The sequence below is a fragment of the Drosophila pseudoobscura genome, chromosome X (assembly GCF_009870125.1).
Source record: "Drosophila pseudoobscura strain MV-25-SWS-2005 chromosome X, UCI_Dpse_MV25, whole genome shotgun sequence".
NCBI lineage: Eukaryota > Metazoa > Arthropoda > Insecta > Diptera > Drosophilidae > Drosophila > Drosophila pseudoobscura.
Window position 1 is genome coordinate 42,801,609 of NC_046683.1, and position 27,111 is coordinate 42,828,719.

Sequence of the window (27,111 nt, forward strand, 5' to 3'; positions counted from 1 at the left end):
AACACACACAGTGACACACACACACACACAGACAGACAGTCAGTTAGAGCGAGCCCCATTCTTATGCGTATTCGTTTCCGCTTTTGCCAACTTCCTCCACTCGAACTCAAAGTCGAAACAAAAGCCACAAAATAATGTGCCATGAAATAGAAATTGTTTGCTTCCAACGCTGCAGCTCGGGTTACATTGGTAGCCCCCTTACTTTCTTTTGTGTAGTATATGTACCTATTTGCGAATTTTCTGCAGCGTAACTTTTGGAGGAGACTTCGACTTCCCTTCCTGCTGCTGCTCCTGCTGCTCCTCCCGATTCTCGATTCTCGTTCGGCCTGTCACTCTCACTTTGGACTTGACTTTGGTAGAATTTTTCAATTACACTACATTCAGCTGTGCAGACGCCGCTCCGAAGCGTGTCTGGGGGGCATGGAGAGGGGTCTAAGCAAAAAAACTAACTGGTAAAGTAACACCAATGTGCCACAAAGTGGCCTGCCGTCCCCACAACCCATCTTGGGCCCCCAGCTTCTGTGTGCAAGACATTTTTAAATCTTTAAAATACTTCAAACCGGATAGGAAGGAGGTTCTGCTGCTGGTAGAGGGAAAAATGCGGTTGTATGAGTCTAGTGGCAGGGGAACGTGTCGGGATGCGTTGCGTGTTTTTGTGCCACGCCGCCTCGACTGGAATTTGATTTCGCATTCGTTTGGAAATGGCAAACGGTGGCTCGAGCTCCAGCTCCAGCTGGAGCAGGAGCAGGAGCTGGAGCCTGAACTCCACGAGCTAGACACACTATCCAACAAAACATCTAACCAGGGATGACAAGGCTTATTTGAATTTGAATTTTCTGCCCAGAGACCAAGGAAGATCATCAATATTCAATTTAATTCCCTTGGGCATGTACATTTATTACCACTAAATTCGATTTTTATACGTTTTGGTACTCGTACAGATTAAATAAAGTAGTTACAATATTTAATGGTTGGCAGTACTTGGTAGCACCATTAAATATATTCTGTCTCTACGTTTTTTTAAATTTGAATACAAATCCTAAAAGATTTTAATCTAAGGTTAATTTATATTAAATATAAAAAAAGTGAATCACGTCCAGAAGGAATGTTACACTTTTTAATTAATTTTAGTTCTTCTGTGCTGCTTTTTGGCCTTTGCTGCTTCTCCAACCCTGCGCTGTAACGTCTCAGCTTCCTGGAAATTTGTTGCGCAGGCTATAAAGTCAGGTAAGCCGTGGGGCAGGGGTGAATCGGGTGCACGGTGTATTGGGTGGCCCTCTGCCCCATCTAGGGCACGTGATGTTGCCGTTTGTCGCCGTTGCCGTGGCGATTTTCATGTTACAAAGTCGCCATCACCATCGCTATCTCCATCTCCATCCTCGTCCCCATCGTCCCCATCGTCGTCGTCGTCGTCGTCATCATCGTTCCCTGTTCCCTGTCGAGTGTCGCATGGTTTCGGTAAAGAGTTTTCCTCCGGTTTGGCTTCTACTTCTCTTCTCGGTCTGCATTTTTTCAGACTGGGAAATTTTGGTGCAGCGAAATGCGAGTTAGTGGAGGTCTGAGTGGGGGCGGGCGACTGCGGTGAGTCATACGTCTGCGCTCCGTGTCTACCAGTCCATCGGACTCTCCCTCGATGGCCGTGTGTGAAGTTTCGAAATGGTTGAAAAATGCGTAATTAGCGTTATGGCAAACATTTTCGTGTTTGGGGTTGGAATGGAAAGGAGCGAGCACTGTGGTGTTATTCGGTTGAATAATCGCAAGAGGAAGGACTTCAAATAGAATCGAAAGCTTGCAAAAACGGACAAAGTCCGTACAAGTCCGACATATTTGATGAACAGTTGCCTCGGCTGCTGATGATGCTCAAGAATATGTAGTTTGAGATAAATATTTTCAATGAAACGATCGATATTCACTGATACTGATATAGTTTTGTGCCAGAAGCTCCTTGCCCTCCGCAGCAAGACCTTCTACTTCGTTTAATTCGTTTTTTGCTGTATGTCTTTTCAGGAAACACAATATGAGCAGACAGTGGTAAGCAGGAGCGGAAGGGACAAGAATACAATTGGGGCAGATGAGATATCGAGGGGCTTAGCAATTTCCGTCTGGGCTATCGAAAACGTATAAACAATAAAAGGAGGAAAGAAGAGAGACTCCAACCACGTCCAAGTGTCAACCCTTATACGAGTATGACCCTAGCCCACCCAGAGGTACCGTCCTAAAAGACACACACACGCACACACACGCAAAGTAAGACCCCATAAGACCATTCTTTTTTATTGCTTTTAGTTTTTTCCAATGCCTTAAAGTGCAAACTTGTAGAAAGGGGTCAGAAATGGCTGTGAGCCGGATGATTGGAGGAGGGGCACTGGATAGAATTATGGGTGCTGGCGGGGAAGAAGCTTAAGGTGGTTCCAAAAATCGTATAATTGTATTCGGGGCAGATGAGATATCGAGTTCATGCTCGGGAATTAGGAGATCAAATATTTCATTCAAATATGTCAACCATTACAGTTTTATTATATGATTGAAAAGGTATATTCAATATCCTGAAATACTACGTAATAAGTAATAATCGTATAAAAAGAGTAAAGAAAAAAACCTGTAATGTAACTATTTTTATTTTCGTTGAAAAATCTTAAACAACATGCTTTCAATGTTTCATGAAAATACACTTTTGCTTTGACATTGTTTATGGTTTATGTTCAACTTCTTTTGAATACCAATGTTAGACAGTCCATATAAAATCTTCAAAGAATACCAGTCATTCATGACCAGTCATACATGGGCTGAAGAGGGGGTAGGACAAGGGTAAAGTAGACCGCGAATCTCTATCAATTTATCTTGTACTTGTCAAAAGATAAGACACAACGGAAATAGTGGAAATATGTTTTAATATAATATCTTGTTCTTGCAGTTTCCATACCGCACTGTCTGTTGATTATCTCTTTCCTCTCTCTCTCTCTTTCCACCAACGAGCTGCCATTAGTTGATATATCTCACCCACTCCTCTGAAAGTGCACACTGCACGAGGAAGAGTGTGAGAATGAGAGAGAAAGAGAGAGCACGTGGCAGGGAGTCATTGGCCCTCAATGGTCTTATTCATTCAGGCTATAATACTGATCCGATCTATTCCAAATTCTGTAATATGGTGAATATGGTGATTTCCTATGATTCTGTTTTTTTTTTGTATAATTAAAATTGTGGATGACACAGCGGGGCACAGTCAAATTTTCAAATACAGTTGTTTCATTGCAATATGACAGGTGTCTGAGAGCTAGGCGTCAACCGGGACGGACGGATTGAAAGACGGGCAGACTGAGGTCTGCCCAACCGGCTATTGATGCTAATATACTTTTGGGGTAGGAAACATTTCCTGCTGGCTGTTACATTACAAATCGAATAAACACCAATACTCTTTGAGTGTCGGGTATACTGATCCATTGCGAGATAGTTTTCCTGTAATCACAGGTACACGTCACCGCTCCTGTGCACAACAAACATTTGACGTTTATAAGACCAATACCCTCTTCAAGGTTCAAGGGTAACTACAATTCTCATACATATATTCATAGATACATAGATGTTGTCGTAATAGTGATGTGGATCTGTCAAGGGCTGTTAGAGAAAGAAGGAAAAAATCGATTACAGGAAAAACGGAAATATATATACATATATCGTTAAATAATGAGAAGAACTTTGGTTTTTTTTAGTTCCATTCTACGTTACGGCTTCGAGTTTTATGAGGGGACTGGCGCCGAGCTTAGTAGCAGTTCTGTCTGGGAAGTCGGGTCATTAAAAGATAGAGCAAAAACTCAATGCTAGGCTGAATTTGTGACAAAGCCAGGAAATCCTCGCACAAAAATGGCACATTGTATACATATACGAGTATGTAGGTAATATTTGTATGTAGGTGTGTAAGCTAGCGATTCAATTTACTGATTGATTTGAATAAGTTTCCTGATACTTGTCAGCCATTAAACAATTTCTGGGAGTAAAATTTTACCAGTGGGCTTTCGATTTCAGATTGCGGCTAACTGCAGCAAGTCTGAAACACAACCGCACCATCAGTGCCTTTTGAAGCCCATGTAGCAATCGGCAGACCAGCGGACATCCGCTTCGCTTGATTTCCGGCATGTGATTGAGTGCACAGCGATTGAGGGAGAGCGATGGATGCAATGACGGGGCAGTTATGACGTGGAACGTGTTCACTTGGCTGGGGCGGGCATTGGACGGGGCGGGGGAGGGGGATGGGTATGGGGATGGTGACAGGTTTAGAGGAAGAGCAGCATTATTCATAAAGCGATTAGTCCTAGAGCGTGTGCCGATTAATTGGCTGCCTGCTTCAGATATGTATGAGCGAGTATGTGTGCCAGGCACTCACTGCCACATTACCCCAAAAAAAAAACGGAAATTTGATACTTGTTTGATATTCTATGTGGGTTCTGGGGGTGAATGGTCACTTTAGGGGGGTACTTGGCACCATAGATTGGCTGCTCCGGGTCAAAGGAATCACATAAAAAAAGTCGCAGTTTGGAATGGAATGCACTTGGGGGAGAAATGTGTTGATTTTCATTTCATATATTCGTGGGATGATTTGAGGAATAAAATGCATATTTAATATAAAATACATATGTATGTTTAAGCTCTTACCTGACAAATGATTATAAATGAAAGAAAACGACGCTCAACAGAGTGGTATCCTCCTGTCCCTAGAACACATGTCAGCCCTCCTCTGTTCCCCCTTGGCAACCCTTTGATTCATTCTATCCGAAACTATCCGTAGAACTTAGCCGAACTTAAAAAAAATGAGGGGGAACGTTGTGAGTTGCTGCAGCGACCGCAACTCTACATTTATACCCGATACTTAGTCAGTATGGATCTCCTCCACCAGATGGCGCTAACATTGTACGACACGACAAAGAGTGCGTGCGAGAGAGACAGAAAATCAGTCTGAGCGTGTCCCCGGGTGCTGCGTAGCCACTGCAGATTGATTTGTTTCTTTTGGCTATAAAAATGATCTGATCGATCCAGATTCAGCAACCGGATAGTTATGGTCATTCTCTATGATTAGTTTTCTCGTATCTTCAATATTCAAAATTTGGTTGCTCTAGCTTTTATAGTCTCTGAGATCTAGGAACTCACATTTTTCAATTTCAAGTCGACCATGAAACCTGTGTGTTAGAGAGAGACAGAGCTAGAGAGAATGAAATTGTTTTCTTGATTCTGGCTGTAATAATTGTACGATCTGGTTCAGATTTTGCACTCCAGAAGTTAAAGTCATCTTTAACGATTCTGCGTTTTCTGTTTTCTCGTATCATTGAAATTGTGGATGGAATTTACTTGTAACAGTGACATATCACAGAAGTCCGGATATAAAATGTCGTTGCTCTAGCTGTTATAGTCTTTGAGCACTAGGCGCTCATAGGGACGGACAGACAGACATGGCTCAATCGACTCGGCTACTGATGCTGATCAAGAATATATATACTTTATGGGGTCGGAAACGCTTCCTTCTGGACGTTACACACATCCATTTTCACCACAAATCTAATATACCCCTATACTCATTTAGAGTATCGGGTATAAAAACAAAGTGCTCGACTGCATAATCCTTGACGCAGTAGTCGCCAGTTCCACTATGCTGCTGCTGCCTTCACAAATCCCCCAAAAGCGTCAGGGGGGAACTATAGATGGTAGCCGTAAGTCCTGTTCACTCCGCATCCGCCGCTGTACACGTTTGATATCCTCGCGCCGCACTTCATTTGAGACTTTGAACTGCAAATAGACAAACGTGTTTCACAGCATATCCCCCCAAATGGGGGTAATGGGGGTTATGGGGGTTATGGGGGTAATGGTGGGTTGTGGGATGTCGCATCTGCATTTCACTTTTCACATTTCCATCATCAGAACCTTTTGCGTCGACTTTGCTTTCGTTTTTTGCTGTATTTGCATATCAAATTAAAAGCGCCCGAGTAATTTCATCGCTTTCCACATAGACATAACCAGAGGAAGAGGAAAAGGAAGAGGGAGAAGGAGAGATCTCCCTGGAAGATAGACAAAGGGAAGAAACGGAAGTTGGCAGGGGATTGGGGCGAGGGATGGCACCTTCAACCTCCACCACAACATGGCGCGTTTATCCGGCACATTGTCTGATGAGGGTAGAGCCCGTAGCTGTGAAACAAATAAAATACACGTTAGATGGTATTCAGTATTTAAAAGCTATAATTAAAAAGCGACCAAAACAGAGACGGATAGCGATGGCAAATAAAGCCAGACTAGCTGGAGATTTGATTTACTTTTGGCCTGGTGTGGGTCCGGTGTGGGTCTGGTGGGGGCCGGTGCTCGGTCTCAGGTTCCGGGACTTTGCTTTGTAAAATATTCAAATGGCGCTCGCAATCGCTCAACACACAGGATGGCATTACAATCGTGTAAAAGTGGCACGGCTCATTGATTCTGGGTGTATGAGGGCGAGGATGTGCCACATGCATCTGTTCTTCTGTCTGTTCCGTCCGTGTCTGTGCATTTTAGAGCTTGCAGCACTCAAATTCTTGTGATGTGATGTCACATTAGCCACATTAAAACTGACTGCAGACGGACATATCGAGAAGCTTGCACTATTCCAAGTTAATAATAAAAATCCTCATTGCTTCATACGGGTATTCTCGTATTTGTTCTTGATATCGATAGATACCAGGGCCTAGCGACTAATATGAATGGTTTACAGTTTAATAGTTCAGTATGGAGGATATCGTTGCAGGATAAAAGGATAAAATTATCGTCTTTTCGATTGCCGCCTGGCTGACTCTCCACTGCACGTTTGCCTGTGGAGATGAGTGCTTACGTGGGGGCTTTTTGTGCTGCTCGCCTGCTAGCCTGCTCTCTGCCAAAGAATCCCCCCTCTCATGTCATCCTCCATCCTCGACATCGATGACATGTTTGCGTCGCCAGCATGTCTGAGACTACCCGCACCGCACCGCGCTTACCACTTACCACACCGAATATCTAACGTAACATGAATGGCACGATGCTTCTACGAGTATATTTATCCCCAATTCCAGCCATTTCAGCCAGCCCCCGGCCGTTTCCCAATCGCGAATAGCTTTCCTGCCTCGGCTTGCTCCACATTTAGTGTCTGCTTCTTAGATTTTAGTTATATAATTTGATTAGTCGCAGCCAAATTTTTGAGGCATCATCATAAATATTTGAGGCGGCAGCCGAATAAGATTTATTAACTGTTTATAGACACATGATTTATGATTGCCGCCTTTGTTAGCGACTTGTCTGTCAGTTAGTCAGTCCCTCAGTGCCTCAGTCCCTCAGTGCCTCAGTCAGCGCAGCCAACTCATCCAGCCAGCCATTCAATCAGTCGGGCGTGTGATTAGCCCTGACATGTTATGTCAATTTTCCAAATCATTTTCTCCCACTCGCAAGCCCAGAAATGCCAAAAATCAAACAAAAGAATCGGCCAGAGAGGAAAGCAAAAAGGAAGCTCGCAAAAAAAATCCTTTAAAAACTTGCCCAAACAGCGTTCTTTCATTAGGCAAACAATGGCAGGACGCGACGCTTGATGGAATTAGTTTTATTTTCCTTTTTTATTGGACTTCGTGTATGTGTGTCTGTGTCTTTGTGTGTGTGTGTGTCCAGAGTGTGGGGGGCCAGGAGGGGCTTGTGCAAAACCATTTAAAACGCAGATTGTCATCCATTAAGAGATTAGAAATTTCAAGGGTGTTTTTCTGGTGTGTGTGTCTGTCTGTGGGTGTATGTATGTGTGTGTCCATGTGTGGGTGTCCTTTGTCTCACTGGATGAAATGGCATGAGTTTTGCAAACAGGATTCGGGCACAGGACATTCGGGCATTGGTCGTAAAAAATATCGATGCCGGAATTCATATAAAAATCACTTCAAATGTCATATTAGAAGAGTCTGAAGATGGGATTAAGAGCGGAGACCGGAAAGCGGAAGGCGGAAGGCGGACGGCGGACGGCGGAGAGTGGAAGGAAGGGCCTTAAGTTGAGGCTTTAGGGCCAATCCCTTTAACCAAAGGACAATTGCCAAAGGAGACGGAATCGTATCGGAAAATTGAAATCTGCGCAAAAGAGTCAAACGTATAAGATTTCCGGAAAACAGAGATAAAGAGCGTGGCAGGGGGGCTCACCCAACCATAGAATACATATGCTTGACGTAATCCTTTCTGGCCGGCAATGTCCTAGCACTTTGTCCTTTGCTTGTTCACAGGATTTCGACAAATTTTGTCTGTTTTGACTCTGCCGATGTCGCTGTCGCTGTCGCTGTTGTTGCTGTTTCAAAGCATTCTCAATTGCTTGACCAGTGGAAATGGGTGCTCATATTTTAAGTAGTGACCAGCAGTGGAGAAACTTGCTTACTCTTACGCTTCAACAAAGATCCAGCTCTTGCAAAAGAGCTAAAAGCGTTAGGAGGGGACAGACACAGACACAGACACTCGAATATGCACATTTGTGTATGTAATTCAACAAAGGCATTTCTGTGCATGTGTGTGTGTGTGTGTGTGTGTGTAAGAGCGAGCAAATCTTGCAAATCTAAAGTTAAAGTGTAATTGCATTTGAAGAGAGGCTGCAACACTTAAATTATATAAAATTTTGGCTTCGTTCAATATACATATCAATTTAACACAACAATTAAATTTTTTTTTGTAGAATAGCATAGATTGAATTTAATTTTGAGAAATTGTGGCAAGGCACTATTAAATAAATTAAATATTATTAAAATCCAAGTATATTTCTGTTTTTTTTTTAATGTTATTTTTAATTTAAATTTGATATCTTGCAGGATTCTTTAGATGTGCATTTCAATGATTCTGTGACTTCTGAGTAATGGGATAGATGTCGCATCCGTGTTGCTTATTTAAGGATTACATGTCAATATAATGGGGTTCTTTGTTTAAGGCCATAACACACCGGTGTTATTTGGAAGTCCAAGCGGATCCACAAAATGTTAAGTTTAGATGTGAAAGCACACTTAAAACAATTGGAGAGAAACAACAAAACATACTGAATCAGAAAATACTAACACAGAACATTTATTTGGCATACTGGTGCGAGTATTTTCCATATTTTCAATTTGATTTTCGCATGGTAACTCGTATTTGCATTCAATCAGCTGATTCAATCAAGCCAATACAGACCATACAATTCTTTTGTAACCAGTTTTCTCTTAGGTAATCGGTATGCCATTTTTGGCCATAGTGCAATGAATCGATCTGCGTAATTATCGATTTTCAGTTGATTCGGAAGAGCGGAGTTTAGTTGATCGTGCAATAAACAATTTTTCCCAATTGATGACGACAATAAAACTGCCTCAAAAGTGAGGTTGCCGTCAGAAAGCTGATTATACCAATCGCCAATTACACCCATGCGGTTATGTAAGTACCGGCAAAATGACACCAATTTTATTTATTTTTTAACAGCTTTTATTCGACAGCGTATCGCACTTTTTTTGATAGCTACAAATTCTGCGAACGCTACCAGCGATGTTGAAACAAATTTTTGTTGCGTGTGTGCGTCCGTCGTGTTCAATACCTACCCTGTAGAACCAAAGGGGTCAATTGACCCCTCCGAACTAGTTCTGCGCTGTTTACCGCGCAACTAGCTACGCAACTAGTTACGCGGGAAGCGAACGCAGACCAGGTCTTCGTCGACTACAATGTACTAGTTCTGCAACTAGTTACGCGGGAAGCGAACGCGGACCAGTCGAAAAAGAACCGAAAAACGAAGCCGCCTTCGGTTTGTTTTTGAAGGCGGCAAATAACCGCAATTCCGTGAAGTTACAGTGCCCACTCAGCTAGTTTTTACCGAGCCACGACATGCAATGAGCACCGAAATGGTAAGTTAATCGTGATATTTTACTGTAGTTGCGATCGTGGAATGAAAGAGACAAGAATTTACACAAACAAAATGCATTTGTTTTCCTCGTTTGCTTTATGCGTTGATTTTGTTCACATCTGTACAAGATCTAATCGCTGGAAGAGTCTTTTGTGTGAACATTTATTAAAAAAGTGGAAAAGATTTAATAAATAAATCAAATTAATATAAACAGGTACGTGCAAATACTTTTAGAAACTCTAAAACAGGAGAATGCAGTTATTCGTGGTAAGACTAATAAAGATTAACAGAAAAATATTTGTATAATCAAATTAATTAACAACATTGTTTTTAGATCAATTGAATGCAGTGGTCCAAATTTTAGCGGATCAAACTGTTTTAATAAAGCAGCTGGTAAAGGAGAAGGGGGAATTGAATCCCATTCGGGGACAGTTCCCTATAAAACGTGAGGAAGAACTTATAGAACTGGAAGAAAAAATAAAATTAAATAGGGACATTTATGTAAGTATATCTAAACTCTAAATTTTATGAATTTTTTCTCTGTCTTATCTTTATATTTTAATGTTTCACTTACAGATAACAGCAATGAAATCAATTCTCCAGTGCCAAAAACCAGGAGTAGGCTAAGCATCATATAATTAAAAATTATTCGTTATAATGAAAGACATTGTGTTTTTATTTTTTTATTATTCCAGACTGCCAGATTGACTACTACCAGTAGTCAGTTCGGAACTAGTTACTGGTAACTAGGTCAGAGCTAGCTACAGGTAATCGAAGGGTAGTCGAGTGGGGAACTAGTTGCTGGCTTTCTACTGGTAACTAGTTCGGAACTACCTCCTGAGCAACTAGCTACGGGTAATCGAAGTGTAATCGAGCGGGAACCAGGGGTGGTTCCGCCCTAGGGCATGCATGTGTTAAATTCTCCGCTGAAATACATTGCGGGTAATCGATCTGGAACCAGGGAGGTGAGAATGGTAGCTAGTGCGGCACCAGTGCGGAACTAGTTGCCTGGTACTAGAGGGTATGTAGTACTCTCCACTGCTTGGCTACACTGCCTGAAATATGTAGATCGTGGGAGGTGGACAGGTGTTTCTGGCATGCCGTGCTAATTACGCAGCTGCAATAAATGTGTCGAGTGTTCTTTGATATTTTCTACTGGCTTGGGCGCTACAGGCAGCACATTTATTTCTTTAATAATTTTTTAATACACCTACGTGTGTGTGCAATGTAAATACATACATACATATGTACATAAAATGTTGGTCGCTGGGGCTCTCGAAATTTTGACAACTTTGAGCACCATAAGATGTACATATCTGTTTAAACCAAAGTCTGAACGTCGCACAGGGGGCCGTTGAACTCTTTTTTGTGCTCAAAATGCCCACTTATAATATTACCAATATCGTAATAGACAAAAGTTTAATAAAGCCTTTGTTCAAGCTGCTAGATGTATTGATTCTTAGAATGAATTGGTTCATTTTGGAAAAGTTTGCATGTTATAAATTTTCTCAATGGTAGCTTTGCAGGAAAACTGGAACATGCTGGAATTGACCTAAGGCTCAAGGTTAAGTAAAGAAAGTAGTTAAAATAGTGTTTTGGTAAACTTTTAAGCTAGGTTAGACCGAAAATATTAAAAGTTGTATATGCAAAATCACACAATACAAATTTAATTTCAGTTTGAAGGATATTCTTCATTATTATTATTTATTATATGTTTTATCATTTTGTGTCAATCAGTATTTTTAGTTTAATCTATATTATTTAATCTATGTATAATAATCCATTATAATTATTCGTGTGCAAACAATTATGATGAAATTTACAATACTTATTCCTAAAATTGAAAATATTTAAAAAAGACGACCGCTACAGTACCTGCTCAACATTGATTATCTCACCGAAAGAAAGTATCCTAATTAATTATAAGGATAATTTGTACAAGCTTTAAGTATATGTATGTATGTATTTCTGTGAAAATGCAACTATCAAGCACACTCGATATTGGCCCTTTGGAAAGTCTTACCTTTATTTCTTGCAACTTTTTCGGGCAGATGACCACTGTTCGTCGTCTCGTGTCTTCTTTTAGTTTTCATCATGAATTCCAAAAAACTTTACTCGCTAAAATTGCAGCTACGGCAACGCCAACGACAACGTGGAAGTTGTTATCGCTGACTGACGCCGTCGCAGTCTCAGTTCAGTCTCCGTTGCCGTTGCCGTCGCCGTCGCCGTCGCCGTCTTTCTTATCTTGGCACAAAATTTGTTTCCACAGCGTGGGAGAGGGGGAAAGAAGAGGAAGAAGAAGCATGCCGGCGCAAAGGAGCGGAGGAGAGAAGGCGTAGTGCGGTGCCTTGTTTGCTGTTTCTTTTCCTTCACTGCTCCTATTCCCCGTTTTCTTTCCCACTTATTCTTGTTAACGGCTCTTTGATGCTACCGCTACTTTCGTTGCTACCGCTGCTCCTGTTGTCGTTGCTGCTTTGGTCTTGTTGTTTTATGTGGTGGCACGGTGGGGACGGGACTCTTCTCATACCCTCGAAGAAGGTTTACTGATTTTGACCAGAAGTTTGCTACTCACTGAAGGAGCCATCGCTGACCGTAAACAGTATGGCATATACATACATATGTACATCCATACATATATATGTATGTACATTTTATTTGTTTGCTTCACGCTACCAAAATTGTGCCGCGATCTGTCGAAATAAATATATACATACATATATGTATGTATACATATATATTATATCTCTCTACTATATAGAAAAGTTTTGGGTCGTCCCGATATTTAACGTCTTACCCCCAAGTATATTTATATTATTTTAAATCTATCGAATCCATGCTTACCTCAAAGAAATCTGATCAGAATCTGTATGTATATGTTCATTTGGTATTAAAAGGGTATCAAAAGCGTCGGCCCCCAGTGTTATCCTCCTTTCCGTTTTTAATATGTCCCTAGTCGCGCGAAATTGCTCAAGACATGTTTGTTTTTAAACAGATTACATTATTTTATGAACGCATTTCGGCTGTCGCTGCCGTTGATAATATGCAAAAACTTGGCAAACAATAACACAAAACGCAGCCTAGAAAATCATCAAATTCCACCAAACACCACACAGCACAGCACTTTCACACAGCTCCCACCAGGCCCCGCCAGGCCCCACCACGCCCAGCCAGGCCCACCCAGTGCCCACCCTCTCTGAATGTAAGGCCTGTACAAATATTGCCTGAGAATATTGCCATAAGTTTCATCGACGCATTAATGATGAAAAACCATAACATGCATTACGTATCAAAACAAAGGCGTAAAGGGCGGAATTGGCACAAGTCTTAGATAAGAGTTCCGTTGCGTGGTCGCGGAACCGCGGAGCTTTCGCCTTTTGTTATGCTAAATGAAAAGTTCAGTGGCGGTTGAGTGGGAAACAAGTGTCGCGAGTCGCAGCCGCGAGACGCGGCAGAGGGAGAATGAGCAGAGCTGCATTTTGTAAAATTTGTACTACTAGAGTGAACAATTGATCCAGGCAACAAACGTTTCGAAAAGGTTTTGAATTTTGGGCAGAAAATTTGTAGCAGGTTTTTTTTTTTGGAATTTTATGAAATTTGACCGTCTATGATCGACAGACGACTATAATATGATAAACGATTGTAATAATATACCCAATAGACAATTCATTTAATTACATATTAATTATTATTATTAATATTATTTTGTTTTAATCTTAATTATTTTATACTATTTCCTAGCGCTACATGTTTAAGTCTATTTTCATTACTCCAATCACATTTAATTCAGAATTCGTTTAGAATCTTATTTACTTTAATGCAACACATACCTAAACATTAAAATTTGTATTTCAGTTTTTATAAAAGACCACATTATAGTGATATTAAAATTGTTTTATAAAAATATATACATACATACAAAAATACATATTTTCCATATTTTGTTTAAATTTGTTTATTATTTTTTGTTCTATTTATATAATATTATGATTTCTATATGAATTTGTATTAGAATCATTAATATTTTTACTGTGTTCTCAAGAACTCTTTTATTTTATTATAATATAAAGATGAGCGCAGCTAAAATTGTTCCATAAACGGAGATCTCCGATGAAAAGTTTTCTTAATTATGGAGGCAATAAATTACGACTAGTACTGACACAAAAATGCATTTTCTCAACATTTTGACGTCAACGACATACATATAAGCTATGTATTTCCTATAAGAAAGATGATTCTTGGTAATGGATCTTCCACAAAGTCTTTTTTACATTAATTTATCCATTTCTCCTTAAAAAATACCCAATTATCAGAGGATATTGTTGTCTAGTAATTAACATTTAATTAAAAAATATATATGTACATATGTATAAATCACTTTCGGGAACATTAAAGTCCTGGGAATAAATTGGTTTGAATAACCTGAAACTAAGTATCTTTGAGTATGTAAATAGTTCCATTCTGTAATTTATTAACATACTAGCTGGAGAATAGTATACATATGCATATCAGGAACACTAATTTTTTGTAGAAACCTTCCATATATTCTCCCATTTTTTTTTTCCAGCTGTTAGCTCTATGCACTTTTGAAAAATGTTTACTTTTTACACCTTTCACGAAGCTGTGTCGCCTGACTATGTACTTCCCGCACACACATCAGTGGCCATAATCCCCATTCTTCTTGATTCAATCCCATACCGACACACTTCCGACCCTTTACACGTGCTCCATGCGATTCAAGTGCCGGTAAAGGTAACCGGGCATCCATGTGTATGTATGTATGTATGTATGTGTGTGTGGGTGTATGTCTGTATGTATGGGTACGCATACTGTACCCACCGACAACGGGCTCCTTGGCATAATCGCTCGACAACAACAGACAGAGAGACAGAAATATGTATATATATGTAGAGAGAGAGAGAACGAGAGAGAACGAGAGAGTGAGAGAGAGTGAGAGAGAGAGGGAGAAAGAGAGGGTGTGATAGATGTAGGAGCTTGACGAGGAACCGAGCGAGAGCGTCAAGAGCTAAGACATTCTATCTACCTTTGCCGTGGCGCGTTCCGTTGCGGATGCGGAAGCTTGTTGATGCTTTTACCATTTGTTAAGTGCTGCTTGTTGCTCCAGCTGTCGATGCTGAGGTCAACTCAATCCTGCAGGCGATGGAGGTGAGCAGGTGAGCAGGTGAGAGATGCGATGAGGTGAGGTGCTATGAGGTGCCGGTGCCAGCCAGTTGTTGCTCCTGCTATTGGTTTAGTACTTAGACATGCAGAGACGACGACGGCGACGACGACGACGAGGCAAGGCAAGGCGCATATACCCGTACACCGTACACCGTACATCACAGGCTCAGGCTGGAATCTCCCAGTACTGCGCCCCACCTCTGTGAGCCATGGCATTTTAGGTTTTCTGTTGCCGGTGCTTTGGGATTTTCCACCTTGACTACGTGCCCTGGCGTTTGCTTTTAGCTGCGCTACACGCTAATGCTAAGTAACTGTTGTTTATAGAGAAGCACACTGTCGGACAAAAACAAAAAAATCCCTGTACGCTTAGTCTTTGTGGCGACAATCGGATACCCAATAATGCTCTCAAACAGTTCAAGTGTCCATTTGGACTCATGGAGTCTCAGAGTTCTCGGGCCTTCATAGAAAAACGAACTGAACAATATGCGTTTCCGAGAAGAAAATTATTTCCGAACATATGTGATGTATAGAGTCTTAAGCACTCTTTTCTGCTGCATACAGCTGGACGAATACAACATATCCTTCAACAGAACCAGTACAGGGTCTGTAACGAACTCCTCCTTCTCGTGCTCTTGCACAGGTACACCTCTATGTGCAGCTCAGTCAAAAGTGGCCAAGATTCAGATGTTGTGCGCTTGAAAGAATGAATGAAATACTACCAGAAAAAAATGTTTAAGAACATAGATACATAGATAAATATATTCTTGTTTATTCTTAAATAACTATTACATTTAAAAGGGAAATTAAATGTTAAATAAACAATGATGTGGTATTTATACGTATGTATAAAAGTAGTTTTCCTGATTTTTACATATTTTGTTGACTTCTGTTTCCTCCAAAGTGTATTTCTTTTGGAGCTTCACACTTAATCTGGTGCACTTGACAAACTGCTACAAGCACACAAAAAATATCCAGAAAGATTCCATTCTGGGATTGCCAGCCAGGGACGAAGAGGGACCAAGACCAACCAGCACGATGGCTTAAAAGTGCATTTCTCAGTTTACGCCAAATGGCAATTTGTGTCCTCCGTCTCCGTCTCCATCTCCATCTCCGTCTCCGTCTGCTCGATGTCTGCTCTGCAGTTGCTGTCTCTATCAAATTACAAGTTTATTGCGAGTATCTGTATCTCAATTCGCCAATATTGATGCCAGGAGCTTGTGACTGTTTGAAAAATGTGCATGAATGCCACCGATTTACCTTTAACACTCCCTGACTCCCTGATTCCCTGATTCCCTGACTCCCTCATTCCCTGACTCCCTGATTCCCTGACTCCCTGCTCTTCTTTCCGTTCCTTCCCGTTGTTTGCACCTTAGGTTGTTCATACTGTTGCTGCTGACTTGCCGTACAAATTGTCCAGGTGCCAAAGCGTCAAATGTACGGTTGGTAAAGCCATTTCTTTTGCCAAGTCGCGGCCCCATATCAATATCCATTTGCATGCAGTTTGGGATAAACGCGAGACGACTTTTTGCGGTTTGCGGTTAAGCTGAGTGCATTTCGAGTAGCTCAATAAATCGCAGGGATGGAGAGCCCTCAGTGCTCTGTTCCCTTTACTTACAGCTCGAAGAAGGAGTGATGGATGGTTCTCCTGTTCTGGCTGCGAGCGAAATAATTGGTTAAGCTTAGCCTCATTGGGGTTCTATGGGGGTGGAATTTCTCAAATTATTACACAGTTGGAAGGGGACTGAGATAACGGGGAGATCTACCTTGTCTGTACACCACTCTTAGTCAAATATTTGTTTGGCTTCAAATCCATTTACAGGATGCAGCGAAATACATTTCAGCTGAGCTTAACTAAAAACGAAAGAAAACTGATTCCTTTGAACTGTTTTAATTGAAATAGCTCCTTGCCTCCTTTCCCATTCCCACAGTCTCAGAACCCTTTTGATATTAATACAAGAAACACCTCCACCTTCTCCCTATCTATGTGCTTTAATAATACGGTGATCCCTTTACAATATTATTCCTTGCCCCTGTGGTCAATTATTTTTTTGGGGGCCTATGTGTGCATTTGCACCGCAGTATTTCTATCAGCATTATTTGTTTTAATTAGGTTATCATTGGCTTGGCGAAACCTTTGATTAAAACATGGTGGGGGAAAGGGCATCAAGGTCACGGGGAGAAAATTCAAACGGCGGCATCGAATGAAGATTTAGGGTGGCCCATCTGCTTTTCGATATGTCTCTGTCTCTTGGGTTAATTAATTTCGTTTTGGTCCTTGCTTGAAAAATCGACGACTTCAAATAATGTGGTAAAAATGGGGGAATAAAACAAACAACAAGAAAGAAACGCCTCCGAGAGGAAGAGGAGGATACTCACACACACTTCCCTTCGGTCTTTCGCTCTTTCGTTTTTTTCCTTCTGCCTTTCTCACTAATAAATTACAAACAAAAGTCAATAAAATCATTGAATTCATTACAGCGTCCAGACAAGAGCCACGGCCGGGGCTGGGAAGGGAGTGCGGTTTGCCAATTTAAGGCTGTGCTCTAGTTTTATTTCCCTGGGAGTGGACACGCCCTTGACACCGGTTCCCATGAAGGACAAGATTGTTTGTCCGCATTGCCTTCTCAACTTAATAAATTAAATGACTTGAGAGAAGAGAAATTTACGTAATTTTGCTCCTCAGGATTTTAAGGATTTTCCATTTTCCATCAGCATTTTCGGAAAGTCCATTCATTTGCATTGGCCTCACGCCTCGTAGGTCTCCTTTGTCCTTTGTCCACTGTCCGTTATCCGCTGTCCGCTGTCCGGTGCAAATCGTCAACTAACGATGCGCGTAATTTTATGGCATAGATACAGAACGTCGTTGAAGAGCAGAGGCAGAGGCAGAGGCAGAGGCAGAGGTGGAGGCAGGAGGCAGGAAGGATAGAGAAAATTTCTACTTCATTTAAGGTTGAAAACACACACAAAATGATTTTCGTCCTTTATAAAAGCCTTAAATGTGCATGCAGATACGGTCTCGTCTGCCTCCGCTTTTCACATACTTCGGTACTTCGGTTCGGTTAGATAATAAGTTGTCCTGCCATTTTCTATTAAATTAACTTTTGAATGAAGAATAAATCAGGACTAAGCTTTGGGTACGTACAAGTAACATCAAGAGAGTGGATCGGAGGATAATGGGGAATACGAAGACCTCTGTGATAATGAAAATGAATTAAACGAAAAGCAACAGAGACTGACTTTCAGTCGATTTTGCTGTGCAGCATCGGCAAAACAAGATGGCTGACGAAATGCAAGAGCACGTTCTGCCGCATGACATTTATCACGCTCCGAAATTTATGTCACTGGTGTAACCTATCGATATATCGCTGCAATATCATACCGATGTAGGGAATAGTTACGGACTACTATCGGAAATGCTGCATCTTTTATTTACTTAAAGTCAAACAAAATAATTTTTAGACCCTGAGACCTTTGAAAAGTACAGTTCTATAAACAAGCCTAATCCAAATAAACACCGTTTTGGTAGATCGCTAGGACAAATGTTTAATCCAGCTGCTTATGACGAAGAAATACTTTGTATTCAAACACCAAAACTTTTGATAAATTTATTCCATTTAAGAGCCTCAATCCTCCAGATATGGAACTTAAAGAACTTTATGTATGCCAGGAACAAACAATTCTGAAATGGCTCAAAGGCTGCTCGACTTCCTCCTAACCTCGGCCTCGGCACTTGGAAAGCTCTTGTCAAACGCTCACTTCATCTCTGGCCCTCTTACATATTGCAACTTTCTTTTAGACGACACGACTTCCGTTTCATGTCATATACCTGCAGGGGATTGGCCCGAAGGAGTGGGCCCAAAGTTTTATCTCCTCATTCTACACTCGAACATAAGTCACTTTTATCCTCTATTTAACAGTCCACCCGAGCAATTCGATAGAATGGGCAGTGGAGGAGTGGGGGGAGATTGAAACCAAACGGGCTGAAAGTTTTAATAATTTTGAGTTTCTCGTACCGGAAATTGCTGTGGATTGTTCCTAATTTCCCCGGCAACACCAACAACCAAGAACAGCAAGAGGCAGGGCTTTCCCTATTGTGGCTGTGTGTTTGGTGTTCACCGCATGCTTGAGATGGCATCACAGTACCTCGACAGCCCGCTCCGACATATTCTGAGTGATGCACACGCACAGTTCTCACACTCGGCTCGGCTGGGCTCGGCCTGGCTCGGCTGGGGGATAATTTGTTAGTTTCCAGCAAAGCATCTGTGCATATTGTCTGCCCCAAAGGCTTCTTTCTGTGCAGTCCTTTGCCTCCTGCCGAAGTGCGTGTTGCCGCCGCACAGTTGGTTCACTTTGTCGTTGCATTGATGGCTGGAGCAGGAGGGAGCCCTCCTGCAACAGGATGGTCAGCTAGCCAGTGGCTTGTGTCCAAATGTTTCCAGCTTGATGAGCTAAAAAAGTTACACAACACTCGCTCCTCTCTCGAGCTCTGAGAGTTGTCACTAAGCTGGTAACGCCGTTGTTGCTGTTTCTGCTGTCGGTTTCTGGTGCTTGGGAAGGGCTTTCAGATGAGTGGATGAGATGGGATCTGGAATATGGTATCTTGGGAATCAACGAAGGTCGAATGCTCTTTATTGCATTGCGAATATATGAAGGGGTTATCGAAGAATTTCCCACACTGTAAGGATATATAATATATTAAGTACCACACATACATACTTACTACTATAATCTCCCATACTCGTACCGTGGAAACCCAGATCCAAATGGAATTTACACATGTTCTGGTGGTATTCGCCGGTATTACATGAACCGAGATTAGCCCATTAGGCCCCAAGATTTTGTGGGTCCATAACGATTTAATGCCTTCATAGTTTTGTCAGCGACAGTCAATGCACATTAAGTTGTCTGCTTGAGCACCCCGACAAACACTTTTGGCACATTTGCACCTACCTATCCAGGCTCTTCCCTGCTCTTCCCTGACTCCATCCTAGAAAATCCCGCTTTGATCCTATTGTTCAGAGTAGAGGGTTGGAAGTGGGGAGTGGGAGTGGAAGTGGAGTTGTCGTCAATGTTGCGTTACATCTTACGCCCTCGCCCCGTCTTCGCCTTCGCCCTCGCCCTCGCCTCCTTTCCACACTGCTTATTGATGTCCTAATTCGCACTTAATCCAATCTAAGATTCGAATGAGCAATTTCAAATTATGATTATACCTTCGTTAGGTGGCAAACTTCTCCAGAGACCAGTCAGCCGCAACAGCCGAACGGCAGGACAGGATAGGGAGAGGACCACGGACCTGTAGGAACACACCGTATCCGTATACCTATCTCCGTCGTTCTCTTTCTTACTGTGTCTCTCTCTGTCTCTCCCCCTCTAGTTGGGGCCACAAATAAGGCAAAAGGAAAAAAAATAAGAAAATTATTTGAAAATATGACGCTAATGAAATTTTATGGGCCATGCGAAGGTTTATTTTTATTTCGTTTTCGTGTTTCCCTTCTCTCGAACCTCTCTCGTTTTTGCATTGTTGCAAAGCTGATGCCCAAATAACGGTAAATTAAGCGAGATAAATCTGTGTGGGATGGAGTGGAGTGGAGTAAGGCAGTGGGATGGTGCAGGGGCAGGGGCAGGGAGCGGGTCCAGGAAGCGCGAGTGTATAGCAGAGTCGAGTGTTTTGCTGGAATTAAAATTTGTTTTCGTTCGCCCTTGCCCTCCGCCATCCCCTTCGGGCCCTAATGCCAGCATTGGCGCTATTTACTCGTAAACAAGTTTGGAGCCTTCCAAAAATGTACATCATTTTTTTATTTGTGGTTCCTTTGCCCTGCGCTCCTGTACAAATTACTGGTAAAAATGGTTTCGAGCCGTTAATGAAGTTTGCATCCATAGTATTCCAATGTATACGTCTCGAATATATTTTGATGCATTTGTTTGTCTCGCAGCTGAGGGAGATTTTTATGGATCGGCTATATCTTTGAGCGACGCGTCGCCTCGAAGGGAAAGTTCAACTCGACAACGGCCCAAAAGTTATTTATGGGTTTTTGAGAGCCTTTTTTTACAAGGAGATTCATCAATGTCATTTCTGGCAGTGATGCTTTATCAAAAGTTTGGGGCTTTGCAGGAATATGGAAATATTTTTAACATATACTCGTGACGAAAATATTTCCCCCAAGAAGAAACAAAATAATTCAATTGAAACTTGCTTTATTTATTTACCAAAGTTCTGAAACGAACTTGCTTCTTGAGATAATTATAAATAAATAATTCGTTCTCAGAAAAGTACACCTCTGCCCTGATTTCCACTATTGATTTTTTTACAATAGATTTTGTGGAAATTGAAAAACGTGTCTAGCTCTAATATCCAATTTCGTGTCTCAGCTGTAAACAAAAATCCATCAATATTACATTTGAATGGAAAATAATCTTTTATTATTCCCAATCTTTTCCTTTTCTATCGCCAGCACGGAATAAATCCATAAGCCTTCGTTGCCTTGTACATACATGTATAATCGTACATATGTATTATCAAATTGCAATTTATTCCTGCCTTAATCTCCTTTCATTAGCGGTCGCGTCCCTCTGCCCCACATAAGCTCCCCATTAACCTAATTGATAGTTCTCTGGTGGATGCCGGAGAGAGAGATAGAGAGAGGACAAAAAAGCGAGTATAATTTTCTAGTCATGATTGATTCGCAAATGACGGAGATTTAGCCTGCTATTAAAATGGCTATCGATAAATATAATTAATCTAAATGTTTAATCGAATTACATGGACACCAGCTACGCCAACACCCATCCCTTTCCCACCCCCACCCTAATACCGCTGCCGCTCCCGCTGTCTGGGTGGGTGGGTGTTGCTTTTGTTATTTAAAATTAAAACGTAATAGAATTTCATTCGGCTCGTATGAAAAATGCACTTATCGGCTTAACCCTCGCCAACTGCACAGCGGAAAAGCGATGCTTTTACAAATTGCATGAAATTAATTAAAAATGCGCGTGTGTATGTGTGTGTGTGTGTGGGGGGGGTAGGAGGCACGGTGTGGCCTGGTCTTGTCAAAGTGCCCCACATGCTGTTGCAACTGGCAAATGGCTTCTGGATGGCAGCTTCTGGATTGAGCATGGGTGCATGTGTTGGGGACAGCAGTGGCGGTATTTTGGGGATATTGCGGGGTGTATGTTTTATAGATCGGTTTATAAATGTCCTAGGAATGCAAAAACACGCCACTTGCCAGGCCTTCTGTTTCTGTTTTTGTTTTTGGTTTTTGTTTGTTGTCCCTTTTCGGAAAATGTCGCAGCTGGGAGATGGTTGGGGGGTGTGGTGGTGGTTGGAAGTCAGCGCTATGGCAGCACCATTTTTTGATGGCATCCATCAGTTATTTCCAATTTTGCATGAGCAATATTTATGCATCCCTCAGAGAGGAGAGACGGTGTAGAGGGAAGGGACAGCAGCCAGAGCAGCCAAAGAGAGCTGAATGCAGTTCCTGATAATATTGCAACGGAGCTCCAGCTCCAGCTCCAGCTTCAGCTTCAGCTCCAACGGCACATCTTTGGTTTTCCCCCATTTTGCGCCCCAGCCAGGCAGCTTTTGGCAGCAGAATGGCTGAATGGCATAGGGGCCGCGGCGAAGAGAGACAGAGTGAGACGGAGATAAGGTGAGTGCTGGTCGAGAGGTGATGGGTGGATGGGTGGGTGGGTGCAGAGCCCCTCAGAGAGTGCCGCTGATGGGGAGGATAAGCCACCGGGGGGCGGGGAGTGAGTGATAGCGCTGCTGAAACCATGGCAGCTTATGCCACAAAAATGCGAGGGCCGCTCAAAACGTTTCCACAGAGAGCATAGCATAGCCTGTGGGGCTGGCGATAGCCCTGAGCGCGCAATACCGAGATTATCCCCAATGGAATGAGGAGATGCGGACCAATGGCCAATTTGGTCATAGCTTGGCCAGCTGGACATACGTGCTGGCCACATACGTGTTCATTAGTGTCTGGCACTCTTTCGACCACCCTCGATCTCCGTGTCACTCGCTTCATTCGTTCCCTTCGCACGTTAGTGCCTGCTCTTTTCCGCTCTCCAATGTTACACTGAACTGCTGTTATTTTAAATGTATTGCTGTCGCTGTTGCGGATCTACTATTTTCCTCTCTCTTCCCACTTTCGCACTTTCTCTTAAACCTCGCTGGCCATCTCTTTCCTGCCGCAACGAAACAAGGAACGCAGTTTTTGCATAACGCATTAAATATTCCTGTTTTGCTTCTCTTTTTCTTTCTTTTTCTTTTTCTTTCTCTGTCTCTTTTTGTTGTTTTTGTCTCTGTGTAGCATTCTGGGTTTCAATTTAAACATCAGCCAACCCCCGCCTCCGCATCTGCCGGAACGACTTCAATTTCGTAGTAAAAATTCTACTGGCGGGGAGTACGTAGAGCAAACCCCACAGGAAGAGCACCACCACCAGCACTCCTCTGGTTGGGGGCAATGCAATATGTATGCAATGCAGCTTTTACTTTCGGTGGGAGAGTAGAGTTTTGAGGGCCCAAATGCTCTACATTTCAGCAATTGTCGGTTTGGTGGCCTGGGGAAAAGTGCTCCCCTCGCCGCCGCCCCCCCCTTCCCACTGCTCCTTTTCCAAATTGTCTCCGCATATCCCACCCAGGACAATACCACGATATAACCGCGCGACTTCAATCACAGACTGACTGTCGGATGGTCTGTCACCGTCACCCGTCACCCGACACCCGTCGCTCCGCTTTGCATGGTAAATAAATTCCTGGTGAATAACTTTTCGGTGTCCCCATAAGATAATTCTCCTGAAACCACTCTCTGTCGCCGCACTGTTCTCTGGTCTTTGGTGTTGGTCACAATTTGGAGTTTAATGATTTTTACGACCATATTATTGAAATCTATCGGTAAGACAGCCACGAGATAGCAGCAAAGTATGAAATGTAGTGCCCCAGAAGAATGGATAATCGCGGGCAGGACTCGTGACAAGAAAGCGCCTAAAAGGCTGTAATTTTCGTGGTCTGAAGTGTTTGGTCATGTGTTGACACTGCTTTTCTAGTTGCTGCTGCCGCTGCCTCATGTTGTGACACCATGTGCGGCAAGTGCTGAAACATTTTTTAATGCACAAACTTTTGCAGAACTTTGCTTTTAAATGAAAAATACTCTATCAAGAAGGGGCGTTCCTTGGATAATCAACTGGACGTTTCTCCGAACGAAAGAAATATTTCGGAACATTTCGGAATTAATCATCTGCATTAAGATATCGCGTATATACCATCCATACTTTTGTTGTTTTTAGCTATTAAAATTCGGTCTTTTTTTCGCTTTTAATTATAGTTCAGTTTTAGTTTTAAATAACGAACAAACTATGTTTAGTTATTTATTTGGTCTTTATCCTAGGGCTTTAAGATTTATATGTAAGGCACAAGTCACACAATTATTTGAATCGTTGATATTAAATACTTAATATTTGTTTAATCGTGATTGATTTATTTAATATTATCCGTACACTTTTACATTTAATGGGAATATTTCGGTTTTTTTTTTTTAAATTTATTTATAATTGAATTACATCCATAAAAGCATTCCCCGAGTCGGCGTATCGGCCTGTGCTTTCTCTGTTACAAATTTGCTTTATTTCTTTGTTTTTTGATCATTCCTTTTTTGTTGCTCGTTTCGATTCATTTAGCAAGCGCCGTCGCCAGACAAAACTGTGTCCGAACAGTGCCTCATAAAAAATGTCTGCCAAATAGCAGCTACAACAACAAGCTCACAAAAACAACAAGGCCAAATAAATTATGATTTTTTTTTTTCGTGCCAATTTGCGTTTGTCGAGGGTCGAGTTCTGTGTCCCTGGGACACTCACGGTCCTTGCTCCCCTCCCGCGGACGCGGGTTGATAAAAATTGTGTGCTTACCCATGGAACCTTCGTTCGTTCGGCACTTTTTTGCGCTTCTGCGACGTTTTGCTTAAACGCTCATAACAGTAAAAAACAACCATTATGCACTTAAAAAAATAAGGGAAAAATTCAGAAATATTTATGCATAAAAAATAGAAATAAGCAGCAGCACCCCAGGGCCAGAGAGCACCGCATGAAAACTGCATTGTACTTCCCCCCTCCCCCTGCATTTTAATGCACGCAGCAGCAGCAGAGCTGCGTAAGTGAAAACTTGCCACACATTCGCAGATCGCATGAAAAGCGGGGCACATCTGATATGAAAACATTCATAGTATATATATATATGCACAGTGTACATACTCCAGTAGATTCCTTCTTAGGTTTCGCTTGTCAGAGCTTCTTGAAACAAGTTCTGTTGTACGCCAGAACCCTTCAGAGATGGTCAAAGTTGTCTGGGTGAGCAGCGAAAGCATGCCAATCAAAACGCAATATTATGCAGTACCATAGAGCCAACCCCCGACTCACGCGCCTCGCTGCGATCGTGCCTTTATGATAAAATTTTTCGGGACCAAATAGAATAGAAGATGAGCTTCCTTCCTTTAAAGATAAAGGTGATTAAAAAGCAGATAAAATGTGTTATCTGGCTTAAATTTGAGAAAAGTGATAGATACCTATTAACCCTTTCGAAAGAGTTTCAGAGTCGGTTCTTGCTTTCAGGCTAGCTTTAAGCTGGCTGGAAGCATTCCTGTACGAAGTCTTGAAGGCAGAGAATATACGCTTAAATCCAACCTTACCACGTTTTTCTTTTGAATATATAAGTGCTTTATAATAAAAATTATTGCGTATACGCAGCAGAATGCTCGGCCACTCGTGCTAATGCCAATTCCACAGAAAGTTTTACTGTTATGCTATGGATTCCACAGAACCCATACATCCCTTAAGCCCCGTGGTACAGCCCCCTTCCCTGTACAGCCCCCAAGGGAGCTAGCTGCGCTTTTTGAAGTTTTAGCTGCGTGCATTTCGCGTTCATTGCAGCCAACAAAGCTCAAAAAGCCCCCTGCTTATGCAGCTCCCTCTTATGCATGCCTCATGCAACTGCAACGCAACCCCCAGCCCGTCCTCCTCGCAGCATCAGCTTCTATTAGAGGCAGGCAGGTCCAAAGCCCAAGTTTTGCCTGGCATTACACAGATGGGTTTTAATAAATTTAACTCTCTTCGGCCTTCTCGTTTGCATAACAACAAAGAGGCTTCTGTATTTTTCCAGGGAGGCCGTTTGGAGTGTAATTAAACCTTAATTCTATGAAATTCGATTGCGGAAATTAGCGTAGAATCGGCATCGGCATCAGCATCAGGGTCTGCTTTTCTAATATGCATACATATTCTCTTTCCTGTCCTGTTCTGTCCTGTCCATTTTTGCAATTGAAATTACAATTAAACCCAAACCCCATCGAGGCCATAAATGCATGCGGGATGGGTTTCGTCCTCCTCGTTCTTTCAGCAGAGATTGATCATTAGCATAGTTTTTTTGTGTGCTGTTTTTGCTGTTCTTGCCGGTGCAGCTGCTACAAATGTATTGGCAATGTGTTGCCAATGTCAAACTAATGGTTTACCCCACAGCCAGGGGGCGACGGGGGAACCAGCCAGCTTTTCCAACTGTTTGGCAAGCGAAAAACTTTTGCGATGGATGAGACGAGATGAGGCGCCCAGAGGAGCGAGGAGCGAGGAGTGGAGGCTGGGGGAAAACTGTGCCAAACACGGCATAAAATGACAGGCAAATGTCTTTTAAATGACGCGAGTGAGACACAAAGGGAACGCCCCGCGGGATTTGCCAGGCCGTGAGAGAGATGAGGATACCATACCCATGCCCATGCCCATGCCCATACCCATACCCATACCCATGGCCATGCCATGCGATGCCAGGGAGAATATGCTGCTCGGCTCGTTGTAGTCAACGTGGCTGACGATGCGCAACTAAGCCCGTAAAAATCTATTTTTCAACCCAGTTGACAAGGCAAGGAGATACCCATACCAATACCCATACCACATGCCCATGCCCATGCCGGGCATCCCTTCGCGATCCCTCATCATTCCCCATTTGGGAGTAGTTTCGGAAGCGTGTGAGAATATTTTATGGCAGGCAAAATTGAAAATGAAAAGAAAAAGATGAAAAATGATACGTACTCGTATGCGGGGAC

At 42.3% G+C, this 27,111-nt stretch overlaps 2 long non-coding RNA genes across 4 annotated transcripts in view; both read left to right on the top strand.

Moving 5' to 3' along the window:
* LOC26533610 (uncharacterized) overlaps positions 1–9,101 on the top strand; it is a 34,236-nt gene extending 25,135 nt beyond the window's left edge. The window contains exon 4 of the long non-coding RNA XR_001453067.2: positions 8,808–9,101. This is a non-coding gene — a long non-coding RNA (uncharacterized lncRNA). The remainder of the gene's footprint in view (positions 1–8,807) is intronic.
* A 436-nt stretch (positions 9,102–9,537) lies between these two features.
* Positions 9,538–10,522, top strand: LOC26533117 (uncharacterized). Of its 3 annotated transcripts, none has more exons than XR_004470503.1 (3): positions 9,538–10,126; positions 10,194–10,360; positions 10,436–10,522. It is a non-coding gene; the product is annotated as an uncharacterized lncRNA (long non-coding RNA). The 3 variants fall into 3 exon arrangements; XR_001453071.2 differs by having other exon boundaries at positions 9,539–10,073; XR_004470502.1 differs by having other exon boundaries at positions 9,539–10,360.
* The last annotated feature ends 16,589 nt before the right edge of the window (positions 10,523–27,111 follow it).